This window comes from Hyperolius riggenbachi, chromosome 2, assembly GCF_040937935.1.
Source record: "Hyperolius riggenbachi isolate aHypRig1 chromosome 2, aHypRig1.pri, whole genome shotgun sequence".
NCBI classification, from domain to species: Eukaryota; Metazoa; Chordata; class Amphibia; order Anura; family Hyperoliidae; genus Hyperolius; species Hyperolius riggenbachi.
This window is the reverse complement of record NC_090647.1, coordinates 392795752-392814547: the sequence shown is the minus strand read 5'-3', so window position 1 is coordinate 392814547 and position 18796 is coordinate 392795752. Positions and strand designations below refer to the sequence as shown.

At 49.7% G+C, this 18796-nt stretch overlaps 1 protein-coding gene across 13 annotated transcripts in view; it reads left to right on the top strand.

Annotated features, from left to right (window-relative positions):
• Nucleotides 1-18796, top strand: part of PLXNA2 (plexin A2) — a 3799727-nt gene that overhangs the window by 3222189 nt on the left and 558742 nt on the right. The window lies entirely within an intron of this gene.

The following is an 18796-nucleotide window of genomic DNA, read 5'->3' as shown; positions in this document are numbered from 1 at the left end:
CCTGTTCACTGTACCTGTGTGTGTGACAGCTGCACATTTCTAATACCAGTCCGTGCATACCTTTCACTGCACCTGTGTAACAGCACACAGTTTTATATACCAGTCACTGCATACCTGTTCACTGTACCTGTGTGACAGCTGCACATTGTATTGTAATATAAGTCCATGCATACCTTTCACTGCACCTGTGTGACAGCACGCAGTTTTATATACCAGTCACTGCATACCTTTTCACTGTATCTGTGTGTGTGACAGCTCCACATTTCTAATACCAGTCCATGCATACCTTTCACTGCACCTGTGTAACAGCACACAGTTTTATATACCAGTCACTGCTTACCTTTTCACTGCACCTGTGTGACTGCACATTGTATTAGTCAAGTCCGTGCATACCTTTCACTTCATCCCCCCAATATGGACAAAACAACAGGCAGAGGCAGACCCAGAGGCAGGCCACTCGGCAGGTTTGTTCGATATTTGCGCTGACGTGATTTTGTGTGACCCTGGACCAAAGTACAGTAGTTGACTATTTAACACAGAACACCTCATCTCCCACAGCCACCAGCGCTACTACAAGCACCACATCCACTCCATTTTACACTTCGCAGGAGTTATTTGGTGAGGAATTAACTTATTCACAGCAATTATTGTTACAACAAGATGAAGGCGCTAAGCAAGTTACACCACCTCATATGTCCGAGTTAGACGTCACTATGGATGTAAGGTGTGAGGAGGAGGATGAAGTACCTGCTGTTGGTGCAGTTTATGAGGTGTGTGATACAAGCGAAGCTGTGGAGGATGATTATGATGATGATGATGATACTAGCATGGATGTCACGTGAAATCCCAATAGACATGATGACCAGGGGGACAGTTCAGAGGGGGAGTCAGAGAGGAGTAGGAGGAGACGAGTTGCTGAAAGAAGCGGGGGGAGCTCATCATCAGAAACAGCTCGTGGCAGTGTCCGGCGACATGTATCGTCACCTATGGACAGTCAGCCAACATGCCCTTCAACGTCAGCTGCTGACGCTACCACCAAAGTACCATCATCCAGCAGTGTGGACATTTTTTGTGTTTCTGCCTCAGATGAGAGAAATGCCATCTGTACTATCTGCCACCAAAAATTGAGCCGTGGAAAGACCAAGACCTGAGTAGGGACAACTGCCTTACGAAGGCACATGATGAAAAAGCACAAACTGCAATGGGAAGACCACCTGAGGAAAAGCAGTACACAAAAGCAAAGCCACCCTCCTTCTCCTCTTCCTCCTTCAGGTGCATTATCTTCAGCCACTTTCTCCCTTGCACCTTCACAGCCACCCTCCTCCATTCCTCCTCTCACCTTGAGTGGTTCCTGCTCCTCTGCCCACAGCAGCCAGGTGTCCGTGAAGGAAATCTCTGAGCACGAGAAGCCAATGTCTGCCAGTCACCCCCTTGTCTGACAGCTGGCTTGGCGGAACTGTTAGCTCACCAGCTGATACCATACCAGCTGGTGGACTCTGAGGCCTTCTGAAAATTTGTGGCGATTGGGACACCGCAGTGGAAGATACCAGGCCACAATTATTTCTCAAAAAAGGCGATACCCAAACTGTACCATGGTGTTGAAAGGCAAGTGTTTTCATCTATGGCACACAGCGTTGGGTCAAGAATCCATCTGACCACAGATGCCTGGTATGCAAAGCACGGTCAGGGCAGGTACATTACTTATACAGCACATTGGGTCAACCTGGTGACTGCTGGCAAGCAGGGAGTATGTGGCTGTGCAGCGGACCTAGCTGTGACACCTCCACGGCTTGCAGGCAGGCCTGCTGCCACCTCCTCTCCTTCTCCTCCTACTCCTCCTGCTATATCCTCTTCGCTGTCGTCATCCTCCTCCTCCTTGGCTGAGTGGCAGTGCTACTCTACTGGTGCTGCAATCTCCTCTCCAGCTACACACCCCCAGCTCCCCAGGGCCTATGCTGCATGCCAGGTACGACGGTGTCACGCCATCTTGGACATGTCTTGCCTCAAAGCCGAGAGTCAAACTGGAGCAGCTCTCTTGGCTGCTCTGAACAAACAGGTGGATCGGTGGCTGACCCCGCACCAACTGCAGATCGGCAATGTGGTGTGTGTGACAACGGCAGCAATCTCATTTCGGCTTTGAGTTTGGGAAAGTTGACACATGTACCCTGCATGGCACATGTGCTGAATCTAATAATTTAAAGATTTGTGTGTAAGTACCCAGGCTTACAAGAGGTCCTGAAGCAGTCCAGGAAGGTGTGTGGGCATTTCAGGCGGGCCTACACAGCCATGGCAGGGTTGTCTGATATTCAGCAGAGAAACAATTTGCCAGTGAGGTGCTTGATTTGCGATAGCCCGACTCGCTGGAATTCAACGCTCCTGATGTTTTACCGCCTGCTACAACAGGGGAAAGCCATCAAAGAGTATCTGTACAACTACAGTGAAAGGTCAAGCTCTGGGGAGCTGGGAATTTTCTAGGCGAAGTACTGGACACTCATGCGTAATGCCTGCAGGCTCATGCGGCCGTTTGAGGAGGTGACAAACCTGGTGAGTCGCAGTGAAGGCACCATCAGTGACTTGATCCCATATGCTTTCTTCCTGGAGTGTGCCGTGCGTAGAGAGGTGGATTGAGCTGTGGAGGAGCCTAAACAGGAACAGGAGGAAAAGTAGGAACAATCATCAGCAGAACCAGATGTTTCCTCAACACCTGCAGCAGCACAGAGTAGGGGGGAGGAGGAGGAAGAGTCATGTGGGGAAGAGAAGTCAGATGAGGAAGGTGTTTTTTTTTTGAGGAGGAGGCGGAAGAACAACCGCAGCAGGCATCACAGGGGGCTTGTGCTGCTCACCTTTCCCGTGGTATTGTTCGTGGCTGGGGGGAGGAGAACTTACCTGACATCACTGAGGAAGAGCAAGAGGAGATGGATAGTACGTCGGCGTCCAAATTTGTGCAGATGTCTTTCATGCTGTCCAGTCTGTTGAGGGACCCCCGTATAAGAAAACTCAAGGGGAATTTTCTGTACTGGGTGGCAATGCTACTAGACCCTCGGTATAAGCACAAAGTGGCGGAGATGTTACCAAATCACTAGAAGGCAGAAAGGATGCAGCACTTGCACAACAAGCTGGCAAGTATGCTTTACAGTGTGTTTAAGGGTGATGTCACAGCACAACAGAATAAAGGTGCCACTGGCAGTAATCTTCCTCCTCCTCCCATGTCCACGCAGGCAAGGACAGGACGCTTTAGCGATCTCATGGTGATGTCGGACATGTGGACATTCTTTAGTCCAACGCCTCGCCTTAGCCCTTCCGGATCCACCCTCCACCAATGCCTCGACCAGCAGGTAACCGACTACCTAGCCTTAACTGCGGATGTAGAAAACAGCGATGAAACCCTGGACTACTGGGTGCGCAGGCTTGACCTGTGGCCAGAGCTGTCACAATTTGCCATCCAACTTCTGGCTTGCCTTGCCTCAAGCGTCCTGTCAGAAAGGAACTTCAGCGCAGCTGGAGGCATTGTCAGTGAGAAGAGAAGTCACTTAGGTCTAATAAGTGTTCAGTACCTCACCTTTATCAAAATGAATGAGGCATGGATCCCGGAGGGTTAGTGCCCGCCCGAAGACTAAGTCAGTCCCCACACACAGCATCTCTACCTGCACGCCGTGTGACTGCCTGCCTCAAGACTAAGTCGGTCCCCACACAGCATCTCTGCCTGCAGGCTGCTTGACTGCCTTCTCCGCCACCACCAACAGGGTTCAGGACTCCAGGTGGATTCCTGAATTTTTAAGGTCGCTGCTATGTAGACTCATCTCAATAGTTTACAGTGAGTAAACAGAGTATGTGTAATACCATTGTTAGTCTCAACCAGAATGATAAAGGCTTTATTGTGCACAATTTTATTTGTTTAAATCATTGGTTCTCAAACGGGGTGCCGCGGCACCCTGGTGTGCCACAAGCAGTTCCCAGGGGTGCCACGCGTTCAGTCCCGGTCACCTCCGATTTTGGTTCATGAAACTCGATCTCGAACAAGCGAACTTTCAAATCGCCATAGATTTCAATGGTCAGGCGAACCTTCAAAACTACAAACATTAATTGTGGCTACTAAAGTGATGGAAAATATGTTTCAAGGGGTCTAACACTTGTAGGGGGGCATGGCGGAGTGGGATACATGCCAAAAGTCCCAGGGAAAAATGTGGATTTTACGCACAGCAGGGTTTAAGGGTACAAATCACATTTTATTGCTAAATTGGAGGCCTAAAGTGCTTTAAAACATCTTGCATGTGTATACATCAATCAGGTAATGTAATTAGTGTACTTTTTCACACTGACAGACTAAACTCACTGTGTAACGCACCGCAAACAGCTGTTCGTGTAGGGACTGCCGTGCTGGACTGGTGCGCACCATGGCAAGAGTGCAGGCCATGGCGGTTTTCAAGCCCATATGGTCGCCTGGCTGAGGTAGCTGAATGACAGAACAACCGTGACTGAGTGTCCAGCTGATCGAATTTGGTCTGTCCACAATGAAGCAACAACCTTATTATCTATCTTCTTGGGTCAGGTGTGCCCCCCAACCCCAACACACTCATTTAGCCAGTCATTACTTCATTGTGATACGCAAGCCCTTCACCGCGGCAAGGTAACAATCACAAAGAGGAATTGACACATGTGCATGCCTTTTGTTTTGTTGTTGCAGCCGCAGTGCAGCCAGAAAAATTAGGCAGGCATGTACATGCACCAGAAAAATTATTATAGCGACCTTAAAAATTCAGGAATCCACCTGGAGTCCTGGACCCTGTTGGTGGTGGTGGAGAAGGCAGTCACATGGTGTGCAGGCAGAGATGCTGTGTGTGGGGACTGACTTAGTCTTCGGGCAAGCAGTTGCCCTCTGGGATCCATGCCTCATTCATGTTGATAAAGGTGAGGTACTGAACACTTTTGTGACCTTCTCTTCTCACTGACAATTCCTCCAGCTGCACTGAAGGTCCTTTCTGACAGGATGTTTGAGGCAGGGCAAGACAGAAGTTGGATGGCAAATTGTGACAGCTCAGATCGCTGTTCAGAGTGTCTACATCTGCACTTAAGGCCAGGTAGTCGGCTACCTGCCGTTCGAGGTGTTGGTGGAGGGTGGATCCGAATTGGCTAAGGTGAGGCATTGAACTGAAGAATGTCCACATGTCCGACATCGCCATGAGATCGCTAAAGCGTCCTGTCCTTGCCTGCGTGGACATGGGAGGAGGAGGAAGATTACTGGCAGTGACACCTTTATTACGTTGTGCTGTGAAATCACCCTTAAACACACTGTAAAGCATAGTCGCCAGCTTGTTCTGCAAGTGCTGCATTCTTTCTGCCTTCTGGTGATTTGGAAACATCTCCGCCACTTTGTGCTTATACCGAGGGTCTAGTAGTGTTGCCACCCAGTAATGGTCATTCCCCTTGAGTTTTTTTATATGGGGGTCCCTCAGGAGGCTGGACAGCATGAAAGACGCCATCTGCACAAAGTTGGATGCCGCCGTACTAGCCATCTCATCTTGCTCTTTCTCAATGATGTCAGGTAAGTTCTCCTCCACCCCCCAGCCACAAACAATACCACGGGAAAGGTGAGCAGCACAAGCCCCCTGCGATGCCTGCTGCGGTTGTTCTTCCGCCTCCTCCTCAAAAAAACCACCTTCTTCATCTGACTCCTCTTCCCCAGATGACTCCTCCTCCTCCTGCACCCCCCTTCTCTTGATGCCACAGGTGTTGATGAGGTGATGTTTCCAAAAACTCTTCCTTCCTACTGTTCCTGGTCACACTCCTCTACAGCTTGATCCACCACTCTACGCATTGCATGCTCCAGGAAGAAACCATATGGGATCAAGTCGCTGATGGCACCTTCACTGCGACTCACCAGGTTTGTCACCTCCTCAAACAGACACATGAGCCTCCAGGCATTATTCATGAGTGTCCAGTACTTCGGCCATAAAATCCCCAGGTCCCCAGAGCATGTCCTTTAACTGTAGTTGTACAGATACTCTGACGGCTTTCTCCTGTTGTAGCAGGCGGTCAAGCATTCGGAGCATTGAATTCCAGCGAGTTGGGCTATCGCAATGCAAGCGCCTCACCGGCAAGTTGTTTCTTCGGTGAATATTGGCCAAGGCCATGTAGGACCACCTAAAATGCCCACACACCTTCCTGGACTGTTTCAGGACCTTCTGTAAGCCTGGGTACTTAGACACAAATCTTTGGATTATAAGATTGAGCACATGTGCCATGCAGGGTACATGTGTCAACTTTCCCAAACTCAAAGCCGAAATGAGATTGCTGCCGTTGTCACACACCATGTTACCGATCTCCAGTTGGTGTGGGGTCAGCCACTGATCCACCTGTTTGTTCAGAGCAGCCAGGAGAGCTGCTCCAGTTTGACTCTGGGCTTTGAGGCAAGACATGTCTAAGATGGCGTGACACCGTCGTACCTGGCATGCAGCATAGACCCTGGGGAGCTGTGGGGGTGTAGTTGGAGAGGATGTAGCAGGAGGAGTAGGAGGAGAAGGAGAGGAGGTGGCAGCAGGCCTGCCTGCAAGCCGCGTAGTTGTCACAACTAGGTCCGCTACACAGCCACGTACTCCCTGCTTGCCAGCGGTCACCAGGTTGACCCAATGTGCCTGCCCTGATGTGCTTGGCAGACCAGGCATCCGTGGTCAGATGGACCCTTGGCCTAACGCTGTGGGCCAGAGATGACAACACTAGCCTTTCTACATCATGGTACAGTTTGGGTATTGCCTAATTTTCGGAAGGCCTCAGAGTCCTTCAGCCGGTATGGTAACAGCTGGCGAGATTCCACCAAGCCAGCTGTCAGACGCCGGGCAAGGGGGTGACTGGCAGAAATTGGCTTCTTCTGCTCAAAGATTTCCTTCACGGACACCTGGCTGCTGCTGTGGGCAGAGGAGCAGGAAGCGCTCAAGGTGAGAGTGGAGGAGGGTGGCTGTGAAGAGGGTGGCTGTGAAGGTGCAAGCGATAAAGTGGCTGAAGAAGATGCTGCACCTGAAGGAGGAAGAGGAGGCGGAGGGTGGTTTTGCCTTTGTTTGCTGCTTTTCCTCAGGTGATCTTCCCATTGCTGTTTTGTGCTTTTTCACCATGTGCCTTCGTAAGGCAGTTGTCCCTACGCGGGTCTTGGTCTTTCCACTACTCAATCTTTGATCGCAGATAGTACAGATGGCATTGCTCTCATCTGAGGCAGACACACAAAAAACACTCCACACCACTGAGCCCTGGAATGATGGCACTTTGGTGGTGGCGTCAGCAGCTGACCTTGAAGAGCATGGCTGGCTGTCCATAGGTGGCGATACATGCAAAGCATCACCAGCTTTTAAATGTATTTCAGAGTATTAAATTATATAGGGTTTGACAATAACTATTTCTTTCTTTAGAAGGACTGTATTGATTAATAATATTTAGATTAATAATATATATGTGTAATAATTAAGAAAATGTACATATATAACTACTGCAGGTATGTGACTTTTAAATTTCTCCCAGTCTTTACACAGAAGCATCTTTCAAATGTCAAGGCCACACACTAACATAAACAAGAATGTTCTGGCTTTTTGTAACTAGAATAATCCAATTATGAGTTTCACTGCTTGGAATATGCTGAGATGTCACAGAGCAATATTTTAAAAAAGTACTCTAACTTTACAGTTTACAATGCAATTTTGCATAGAACATTAAAACTTAAAACCTACACATATGACAGCTTTTACTGCATAAATAAAACCGCTAGAATTCTGACAACCTGGCTGCTGTGGGCAGAGGAGCAGGAACCAGGGATGTTCGTAGTCAGCCAACTTCACTACGCTGGAACTGCGCATAGTTTTACGCAATTACGGCTTCGCAATCAACTATTCGCTTCGTATGCATTTCCTAGACGACACGTTAAAATACGCAATTACGCGTAGTGCGACGCGCAGTGTATGCCCGTATGCAGAAAATTTGACGCATTAATTCCTCTGTAAATGCTTAAATCGGGAACTCTTCTATGCGTACATTCGTCTTTCCAATGCGTACATTTGTAAGCATACAATCGCACGCGGAAAGTTAGACGCGAGTAACGCATTCGTAGTTCACTACACAATACACATGTTAACCAGTGATGCTCGGATGTGCCTCATCCATGAATTCGGAAATCCGCGTGGTTGCAAAAAAAAATCCGCATTCGGCCCCGCCGCATGCGGATTTTCGTCCGCGTCCACGCAACCACGCGGATTTTTTCCCGTGAATGGCGTAATCACGCGCGGATTCACGCCTGTAGGCGGATTTTCTTTTAACGTTAATAACAAAGCCCCCATACATGCTACAGTCCCCCAAATAGCATGGATTATCGAGGTGATAAGGGGCAACATAACTTCAACATAAAAAATTCCCCCCAAAATTTTTTTTCGAGAGAAAATGGATTTTAAAGTGAAATCAACACTTTAAATGGGGCTATTAATTGGTAATAAGTGGTTTTAAAAAGGGATATACGCGTTAAGCAGTCAAAGAGGTGAAGGCGAGTTCCAATGGCACTTGGCGGCGAAGGTACCACTGGAGGAGGATGAGTGGCTGACGGCAAAAAGGCTCCAGAGAGGTTTTTGTAATTTTTTTTTTGTTTTTTTTTGCAGCAATTAGCAATGACATCGCAGCAGAGTTGTCAGTGGACACGGGCAGTGTGAACGCAGAGTACAGTGGTGGTAGCGACTGAGTCAGGAGAAGGACTATGCGGGCGGTCAGTTCAGCAGCACAGAAGGACCACGGCAACATACTGGTGGTAGTAGTAGCAGCACAGCGTCATAGTGCTGGCCAAAAAATTAAATGCACCCGGTGACCCGGGCAGTGTGAACGCAGAGTGTAGTAGCGACTGAGTCAGGAGGACAAAGCGGGCGGTCAGTTCAGCAGCAGCAGCACAGTAGTAGTAGCACAGCGTCATAGTGCTGGCCAAAAAATTAAATGCACCCGGCGACCCGGGCAGTGTGAACGCAGAGTGTAGTAGCGACTGAGTCAGGAGGACAAAGCGGGCGGTCAGTTCAGCAGCAGCAGCAGCACAGTAGTAGTAGCACAGCGTCATAGTGCTGGCCAAAAAATTAAATGCACCCGGCGACCAGGGCAGTGTGAACGCAGAGTGTAGTAGCGACTGAGTCAGGAGGACAAAGCGGGCGGTCAGTTCAGCAGCTCAAAAGGAGGACCATGGCAACTTACTGGTAGTAGTACCATAACACCAAAAAATTAACCAAGGTAGGCACTAGGCAGGTAGTAACTGTCTTTATAAAGGCAGGCATAGTTGACAACAGCACATGCAGCAGCCACTTCATGTCCCCCTGTGTCCGACAATAGGGGCCAGGAACTCACCTTCCACCCAAGCCTGGTTGATTTTCAGGAAGGTGAGTTTGTCCACAGAGGCGTGGGAGAGCCGAGAGCGCTTCTCTGTGACCACGCCACCGGCCGCACTAAAGCATCTCTCTGAGAGGACACTGGAAGGAGGGCAGGATAGGAGTTCCAGGGCGTACTGGGAAAGCTCGCACCAGATGTCCAGTCTCTTGACCCAGTACTCCAAGGGGTCCACGGGGCTGTCGGTGTCATTGAGCCCGCTGGATGACCCCATATAGTCAGACACCATGGTGGTCAGTCGTTGCTTGTGCTGGTTGGTGGTGGATGCTGTGGCGGGCACCTCTGTTCTGGGCTGCTGCACTGCATACAGGCTCTTGCTTAGGCTCTTCAGGTCTCAGGGGCGCCAGTTGCTGCTGCTGCTGCTGGTGGTTGTTGTTGTGCTGCTAGTGGCAATGGCAGGCACCTCTTGCTGGCTTGGCAGAGCAGTTACAGTGGGGGTGGAAGGCTGGGGGAATGCTTCCAGTAGTCTGCGCACAAGGGCCTCCTTCAACTCCCTTGTGCGTTGCTCGGTGGTGGATGGCGTCATTAAGTCTCCCAGCTTCCCCTTCAGACGGGGATCAAGCATCAAGGTAATCCAGATGCCCTCCCTTGAACGCATCTGGATCACCCGGGGGTCCCTGCGAAGGCAGCGCAACATGTGCACAGCCATGGGAAACAAGTGGGCCCTGCCAGCAAGATCTTCCTCGTCCTCGCCATTGTCCCATAACGCATGCCTGTCCTCTTCCAGTGCCATGTCGTTGTCCTCCTCAAACCGCCATCCACGTACAACGCCTGCTGCACTCTGCTCCTCCTCCTCATTCAGGTTAGGGACCTCCAACTCTTCCACTACCTGCTGTGAGCCCTCCTCTGAGCTGGACTGTGCTGCCATCTGCTCCTGTTCTTCCAACTGCCTCAGGGCTTCATCCCCACGCTCAATTAAATTGTCCATTGCCTGCTCCAGTAGACAAACCAAGGGCACCCACTGGCACACAGAAGCCCGCTCCTCACTGACCATCTTGGTTGCCTCCAGGAAGGGACTCAGCACCAGGCATAGTTGCTGCATCAGTGTCCACTGAGTGGCAGTAATCATGGGGACTTGCTGGTTGCTGGGGACACTTGGGTCTAGCATGTAGGCCCTAAGAGCCAGCCTGTGCTGACACAGCCGCTCCAACATGGCCAGAGTCGAATTCCAGCGAACTGGCATGTCGATGATCAGCCGGTGTTGTGGCCTTCCATACTGCTGCTGTAAGGTGGACAAGAGTGCAGAGGCAGTGGCTGACAGGCGGAAAAAGCGTACCACCGCCCGGGCATCCTGCAGCAGCTCGCTCATCCCCTGGTAGGTGCGCAAGAAGCGCTGCACCACAAGATTGAGCACGTGGGCCAAGCAGGGGATGTGCTGGAGGTTTCCCTGCTGCACTGCTGCCACCAGGTTGGCCCCGTTATCGGCTGCCACATACCCCACTTCCAGGCCTCTGGGGGTCAGCCACCTCCGCTCCTGCTTCCTGAGGGCGGCCAGGACGTTGGTGGCCGTAAGCCTCTCCTTCCCCAGGGTCACCAATTTTAAAAGGGCTTGGCAGTGCCGAGGCTTGGCGCTGCTGCTGCCGAGGCGGGCTTGCTTTCCTCCCTCCCTTCCATCAGTGTCACCCAGTGGGCCGTAAAGGACAGGTAGCGACCTGTCCCAAATCTGCTACTCCATGAGTCCATGGTCACGTGGACCCGCTTGCCCACAGAGTAGTCCAGGGAACGGGCCACGTTTTCCACCGCAAACTTGTGGAGTGCTGGGATCGCGCTCCTGCTGAAATAGTGGCGACTGGGGACTTGCCACTCGGGGATGCCAAATTGGAGCAGCGTCCGCATGGCGCTCCCCTCCTGCACCAGGGAGTAGGGAAGCAGCTGTGATGCCATGGCCCGGGCCAGCAAGCCATTTAGTTTGCGGATCCGCCTGTGGCTTGGAGGCAGAGGCTTGGTCAGACCCTGAAAGGTGTCGCTCAGCAGGGTCTGACGACGCTGGGATGCAGGGGAGACAGAGGAGAGAGACGAACACTGGCTGCCAGCCTCAATGTCTGTGTCCTGAGCAGCCGAGGTGGAAGAGCGCTTGCGTGCTACTACTGCTGCTGCTGTGGGGGATTCACGACCCTGAGGGAGGGAGGATGCTGCTGCGCTGGTGGGCCTTCTGCTCTCAGGAACCCCTGCCAGCAGTGCCTGCTTCCTCTTAAAGTCCGCATACTCGCGGCAGTGGCGGCTTCTCAGGTGGCCCTGGAGGGATGAGGTACCCATCTTGCTCAGACTTTTCCCACGGCTCAATCTTTTGCTGCATAACCTGCACACCGCATACCTTTTGTCATCAGTACATTCCTCAAAGCAATCCCACACTGGTGACTTTAATTTACTGCGGCCCCCACTAGCAGAGGGTGCAGCGGAGCAATGTGTGGTAGTAGTTGCCGGGGGTTGCATGGTGGTGGTGCCGGCTGAAGCAGTGTCCTGTCTACTTCCTCCACGCCCACTGCTGCCGATGCCCCTGCATTGCCTCACATATGGCGATATCCTTGCCTAGGCCGAGGTGACTCGTCATCCTGCTCTGACCATTCTTCCACGGACTCAGCAGGCTGCACATAGTTAGGGTCCACAACGTCGTCATCATCAGCAGCATCATCATAATCCAGCTCTTCCTCTGACTCCCCCGCCTCCTCTTCTGTCCCTACATCCCCAGACACAGACCCCTCTTCTTCATCACCAGAACTCAACAACGCTTGTGATTGTGGCCCGATCTCAATCTCAGCCACATCAGTCCCCAGTAAGTCCTGAGCTTCTTGCATCAGCAGGTTCCCAGATGCCGGACTGAGGGACAGAACGCTGTCATCCTGGGAGGGCTGCTGACCAGTGGGTGCTGGGGTGGATGTCACAACAAGCGTGGGATGTTGGCTGCTGCTGCTACTGCTTGGAGTGGTGCTGAAGGATGCAGTGGGCACAGCAGTGGGCACTGGATATACAACTAGGTCACTGAAGGATGCAGTGGGCACAGTACAAGGTCACTGAAGGATGCAGTGGCCACAGTACAAGGTCACTGAAGGATGCAGTGGGCACAGCAGTGGGCACTGGATATACAACTAGGTCACTGAAGGATGCAGTGGCCACAGTACAAGGTCACTGAAGGATGCAGTGGGCACAGTACAAGGTCACTGAAGGATGCAGTGGGCACAGTACAAGGTCACTGAAGGATGCAGTGGGCACAGCAGTGGGCACTGGATATACAACTAGGTCACTGAAGGATGCAGTGGCCACAGTACAAGGTCACTGAAGGATGCAGTGGGCACAGCAGTGGGCACTGGATATACAACTAGGTCACTGAAGGATGCAATGGGCACAGTACAAGGTCACTGAAGGATGCAGTGGGCACAGTACAAGGTCACTGAAGGATGCAGTGGGCACACTACAAGGTCACTGAAGGATGCAGTGGGCACAGCAGTGGGCACTGGATATACAACTAGGTCACTAAAGGATGCAGTGGCCCCAGTACAAGGTCACTGAAGGATGCAGTGGGCACAGCAGTGGCCACTGGATATACAACTAGGTCACTGAAGGATGCAGTGTCCACAGTACAAGGTCACTGAAGGATGCAGTGGGCACAGCAGTGGGCACTGGATATACAACTAGGTCACTGAAGGATGCAGTGGGCACACAAGGATGTCACACTGTGTAATGAGATGCTCATATGCCAGCGAGCGAGCGAGCAGTGGGCACTGGGCACGGCACAAGGTCACTGACAGAATGAATGAACAGCGCTGGCAGAGAGTGGCGGCGCCGGCGGTGTGACTGGCTGCCTGCAAATAGTACAAGTGTATAACTGTCACTGGAATATACAAGTGAACACTGCAGCTGCACTAACCTGCCTGCCTGCACTCTACACACAGATAATCCCCACTCCCACTACACTGCAGCACTGAACCTGCCTGCACAGCACTACACACAGTTAAATAATCACTAGACTCCCACACTCCCACTACACTACACTGACTACAACTAACTACAGCAATCACTCACTGACTAGCTAACTGTGTACAGTATAAGAGCAGTGTTAGCAAAAAAAAACGCTTTGTTTTTAACACAATAAATGCACTTGCTCAAACAACAATGGCCTGGAGATAATCCTCTGAGCACCACAGTCTAGCAAGGACAGAGCTTTTCCATCATGGCCGCCGCTTTATATTCAGGAGGGGAGGGCATAGCTCCCCTCCTGTGATTGGTTGCTAGGGCCTGGCTGGGGCACTCTGATTGGCCTGCAATGTGTCACTTCCGCATAGTTTGACGCATTTCCGCAAACCACGACTTCAGTACCGGGTTTCACGAGCGTGAATGCGGATTTCTGTCCGCATTCACGCGAAGCCGAAGTAGATTTTCGTGGTTGAAAATCTATTCACGGATTTTCGTGTCCGAGGCGGAATGCGTCAAAATGGTCGTGAATCCACGTGTAAGCGTGATCACGACCTGGCGGTGAGCACCACTGATGTTAACTATGCATAGTGGACGTAAGCTATGCATAGCGGTACTTCACTATGCATAAATTCGTAAGCATAGTTTTGAAACTTCACCTTCAAACTACGATGCGTAGATGCGAACTACGATGCGTAAATTCGCACTGGCGTAGTTTCTGCTCATCCCTGCCAGGAACAGCTCAAGGGCAGAGGTGGAGTGGAGGAGGGTGGCTGTAAAGGTGCAAAAGAGAAAGTGGCTGAAGATGCTGCACCTGAAGGAGGAAGAGGAGAAGGAGGGTGGCTTTTCTTTTGTGTGCTGCTTTTGCTCAAGTGCTCTTCCCATTGCAGTTTGTGCCTTTTCTCCATGTGCCTTCATAAGGCGCTTGTCCCTATGTGAGTGTTGGCCTTTTCACAGCTCAATTTTTGGAGGCAGAGACGACAGATGGCATTGCTCCGTTCTGAGGCAGACACATAACATTTTTTTCAAACCGCTGAGCCCCCCTGGGGTGATGGCACTATGGTGGCCTGCCGGGTGGCCTGCCTCTGGCTTTGACTCTGCCTCTGCCTGTTGTTTTGTCCATATTGGGGGGGATGAAGTGAAAGGTATGCACTGACTTGACTAATACAATGTGCGGTTACACAGGTGCAGTGAAAAGCTGACTGCTGGTACAACAATGTGTGGTTACACAGGTGCAGTGAACAGGTTGCAGTGACTGCTGGTACAACAATGTGCGGTTACACATTTGCAGTGAACAGGTTGCAGTGACTGCTGGTACAACATCGTGCAGTTACACAAGTTCAGTGAAAAGGTGACTGCTGGTACAAGAATGTGTGGTTACACAGGTGCAGTGAACAGGTTGCAGTGACTGCTGGTACAACAATGTGCCGTTACACAGGTTAGTGATGAGCGAAAATGCTAATATTCTTTTCGCCGAATTTTCGCAAAAATAAGTACTATTTTCGTTTTGAAAGGCAAAAATTTGCTCGAATATTTTCGCATGAATTTTCGCCTAAAGTCCGCGTTTAATATCTAAGCCCCCTTACAAGCTAGAATCACCAAATTTGCAGGATATATTAAGGAGATATGTGGGTACAAGAGGAAAAACGTTTTTTTACAAAAAGACCTTATAGTTTTTGAGAAAATCGATTTTAAAGTTTCAAAGGAAAAAAGTATACATTTAAATGCAGTAAATGACAGTTACTGTAGCAAACCTAGCGGTAGTGTAAATTTACTAATATCAAAAGAAAGGGCTAAGTGCAAAGGGCCAAGTGCAAGTGCCATGGGCCAAGTGCCAAGTGCAAACTACCAAGTGCAAGGTGCAAAGTGTCAAATTCAAAGAGCCAAGTGCAAAAGGCCAAGTGCAAAAGGCCAAGTGCAAAGTGTCAAATGAAAAGGGCCAATTGCCAAGGGCCAAGTGCAAAGGGCCAAGTGCAAAGTGTCAAATGCAAAGTGCACTTTGCACTTTGCATTTAGCACTTTGCATTTTGCACTTTGCATGGCACTTTGCAATGGCCCTTTGCACTTGGCCCTTTGCACTTGGCCTTTTGCACTTGGCTCTTTGCACTTGCACTTGACCCTTTGCACTTGCACTTGACCCTTTGCACTTGGCCCTTTACACTTGGCTCTTTGCACTTGTCCCTTTGCACTTGGCCCTTTGCACTGGCACTTGGCCCTTGGCACTTTGAATTTGACACTTGCACTTGGCCCTTTGCACTTGGCCCTTGGCACTTTGCACTTGGCCCTTTGCACTTTGAATTTGACACTTTGCACTTGCACTTGGCACTATGCCCTTGGCACTTGGCCCTTTGCACTTGGCCCTTTGCACTGGCACTTGGCCCTTTGCACTTGGCCCTTGGCACTTTGCACTTGGCCCTTTGCACTTGGCCCTTGGCACTTTGAATTCGACACTTTGCACTTTGAACTTGCACTTGGCACTATGCCCTTGGCCCTTTGCACTTGGCAGTTTACACTTGGCACTTGGCCGATGGCACTTGCACTTGACCCTTTGCACTTGGCCCTTTCTTTTGATATTAGTAAATATACACTTCAACTAGGTTTGCTACAGTAACTGTCATTTACTGCATTTAAATGTATTTAAACGCTGTGTAATATGTTGGCGCTTTATAAATACAATAAATAAATAAATAAAAATAAATAAATGTATACTTTTTTCCTTTGAAACTTTAAAATCGATTTTTCTCAAAAACTATAAGGTCTTTTTGAAAAAAAAAATTTCCTCTTGTACCCACATATCTCCTTAATATGCAAGTGCAAAGTGTCAAATTCAAAGTGCAAAGGGCCAAGTGCAAAGTGCCAAGGGCCAAGTGCAAAGAGCCAAATGCAAAGGGCCAAGTGCAAGTGCAAAGGGTCAAGTGCAAGTGCAAAGGGCCAAGTGCAAAGGGTCAAGTGCAAGTGCAAAGAGCAAAGTGCAAAAGGCCAAGTGCAAAGGGCCAAGTGCAAAGTGCCATGCAAAGTGCAAAATGCAAAATGCTAAATGCAAAGTGCAAAGTGCACTTTGCATTTGACACTTTGCACTTGGCCCTTTGCACTTGCACTTGGCCCTTGGCCCTTTACACTTGGCCCTTTGCACTTGGCACTTGGCCCTTTGCACTTGGCACTTACATAGTTACATAATTATTTTGGTTGAAAAAAGACATACGTCCATCGAGTTCAACCAGTACAAAGTACACCAGCCTGCTCCCTCACATATCCCTGTTGATCCAGAGGAAGGTGAAAAAACCCTTACAAGGCATGGTCCAATTAGCCTCAAAAGGGAAAAATTCCTTCCCGACTCCAGATGGCAATCAGATAAAATCCCTGGATCAACATCATTAGGCATTACCTAGTAATTGTAGCCATGGATGTCTTTCAACGCAAGGAAAGCATCTAAGCCCCCTTTAAATGCAGGTATAGAGTTTGCCATAACGACTTCCTGTGGCAATGCATTCCACATCTTAATCACTCTTACTGTAAAGAACCCTTTCCTAAATAAACGCATCTCCATGCGCAGATCATGTCCTCTAGTCCTTTGAGAAGGCCTAGGGACAAAAAGCTCATCCGCCAAGCTATTATATTGCCCTCTGATGTATTTATACATGTTAATTAGATTGATGTTCTCAAAAACTATAAGGTCTTCTTGTAAAAAATGTTTTTCCTCGTGTACCCACATATCTCCTTAATATACCCTGCAAATTTGGTGATTCTAGCTTGTAAGGGGGCTTAGATATTAAACGCGAAAAAAAAACGGACTTTAGGCGAAAATTTCGCCTTTTGAAACGAAAATAGTACTTATTATCGCGAAAATTCGGCGAAATCGAAAACGGGATTTTCGATGCGAAAATGGCTTTGGCAAAAATTTGCAAGCAACACTGACACAGGTGCAGTGAATAGGTTGCAGTGACTGCTGGTACAACAATGTGCGGTTACACAGGTGCAGTGAAAAGGTGACTGCGGGTACAACAATGTGTGGTTACACAGGTGCAGTGAACAAGTTGCAGTTACTGCTGGTACAACAATGTGCGGTTACACATTTGCAGTGAACAGGTTGCAGTGACTGCTGGTACAACAACGTGCAGTTACACAGGTTCAGTGAAAAGGTGACTGCTGGTACAAGAATGTGTGGTTACACAGGTGCAGTGAACAGGTTGTAGTGACTGCTGGTACAATAATGTGCAGTTACACAGGTGCAGGGAACAGGTTGCAGTGACTGCTGGTACAATGTGCGGTTACACAGGTGCAGTGAACAGGTTGCAGTGACTGCTGGTACAACAATGTGCGGTTACGCAGGTGCAGTGAAAAGGTGACTGCTGGTACAACAATGTGTGGTTACACAGGTGCAGTGAACAGGTTGCAGTGACTGCTGGTACAACAATGTGCGGTTACACATTTGCAGTGAACAGGTTGCAGTGACTGCTGGTACAACATCGTGCAGTTACACAAGTTCAGTGAAAAGGTGACTGCTGGTACAAGAATGTGTGGTTACACAGGTGCAGTGAACAGGTTGTAGTGACTGCTGGTACAAGAATGTACAGTTACACAGGTGCAGGGAACAGGTTGCAGTGACTGCTGGTACAATGTGCGGTTACACAGGTGCAGTGAACAGGTTGCAGTGACTGCTGGTACAACAATGTGCGGTTACGCAGGTGCAGTGAAAAGGTGACTGCTGGTACAACAATGTGTGGTTACACAGGTGCAGTGAACAGGTTGCAGTGACTGCTGGTACAACAATGTGCGGTTACACATTTGCAGTGAACAGGTTGCAGTGACTGCTGGTACAACAATGTGCGGTTACACAGGTTCAGTGAAAAGGTGACTGCTGGTACAAGAATGTGTGGTTACACAGGTGCAGTGAACAGGTTGTAGTGACTGCTGGTACAACAATGTTCAGTTACACAGGTGCAGGGAACAGGTTGCAGTGATTGCTGGTACAATGTGCGGTTACACAGGTGCAGTGACTGCTGGTACAACAATGTGTGGTTACACAGGTGTAGTGAAAAGGTTGTATCTCATAGGAAGAAAAAGGGTTGGCACTCCAGTTAATGCTGCTGACAGAGGGGAGGAGATATAATGTAAGCATACACTCTCTCCTGTCACTCTGGTTTCCTGGACGTGCTCTGATGCTAGCAAGATACTGTAGTACAATTGAAGAAGGCAGAGGAGAAATCTGCACTGCTGATAAGACTTTTAATCCAGAGTGGTGTACATCAATGCTTCGGCATGCAATACATGGCATAACAATAAGGACACTTCAGGTCATCATGGAAGCAATAAATAGTGTGAACGTACCAGATCTTGGAGAGTGATGCGGTGCTGGGCACAGATGCCTTACGGCCGTTTCACACAAAGGGCCTGATTCACAAAGCGGTGCAAACTTTTTCGCGGATTTTTGCGCAAAAGTCCGTGATCGCGCGAATCGCGGCAAATTGCGCGCGCAAAAGTCCGCGAAAAAGTTTGC